Raw genomic sequence first — 1,038 nt, 5'->3', positions numbered from 1 at the left:
CATGGAGCACAAATCTAACTTTTTTTTTGAATTTTAATTTTTTGTGAACATACTGTACAGAGGGGTTACAATTATATGGGCAAGATAATGAGTACATTTCTTATCAAGCATTACAGCCTCCTCCTTTGTTTACCCTTCACATCCCTTCCCAGCCTCCCTCCGCCCGCCCACCCATTCCCCCCCTGCCCCTCCACACCAAAGTTGTAAAGTTTGTTTTTGACATGACAACTTGTACTTCTCATAGTTGCATATGGTCAAACTGTATACTTAAACGACTCGTTTTTCCCCATCTCCTCCACAAATTATGACATCAAATACAGTGAAAGCAGAGGTTATACTGTGGGGGAGAGACATACAAACCTACAAAGAAATAATCTTATAAATGCAGTAGAAACAAATGCATTAAAGAAAAAACATTTAAATACATATCTAAGGGTTCGTTTTCCTAACATCACATGATCTGAACTTTTCTGCTTGAAATACATATACTAGATATTGCAAACTAGGGAAACCATGGGACCTATGATTCTTTGGGCCTGGCTTACTTCACTTAATATAATTTTTTCCAAGCCTTTCCATTTCCTAACAAATGGGGAAATGTCAGTCTTTCTGATGGAAGCATAGATTTCCATTGTGTATATATACCACATTATCTTGATCCATTCATATACTAATGGGCATCTGGGTTGGTTCAATATCTTAGCTATGATAAATAATGCCGCAATAAACATAGTTGTGCTGGTAGCTTTAGTGTGGTCTTGTTTATAAACATTTGGGTAAAGGCCCAAAAGTGGGAATGGTGGGTCATAGGGGAGGTCTATGTGAAGTCTTTTGAGGAACCTCCATACTACTTTCCAAAGTTGTTGAACAAGTTTACACTCCCACAAACAATGAAGTAAGGATCCCTTCTGTCCACATCTTCTACAGCATCTGTTGTTGTTAGAATGCATGATTATAGCTATTCTAAATGGCGTGAGGTGGTATCTCAATGTTGTTTTGATTTGCATTTCTTTTATGGCTAGGAACGTTGAGCATTTC

Source organism: Dipodomys merriami, unplaced genomic scaffold, assembly GCF_024711535.1.
Source record: "Dipodomys merriami isolate MVZ:Mamm:240054 unplaced genomic scaffold, mDipMer1.0.p SCAF_2021, whole genome shotgun sequence".
Taxonomy (NCBI): Eukaryota; Metazoa; Chordata; class Mammalia; order Rodentia; family Heteromyidae; genus Dipodomys; species Dipodomys merriami.
The sequence above is the reverse complement of the archived record's forward strand: the minus strand, read 5'-3'. Positions refer to the sequence as shown.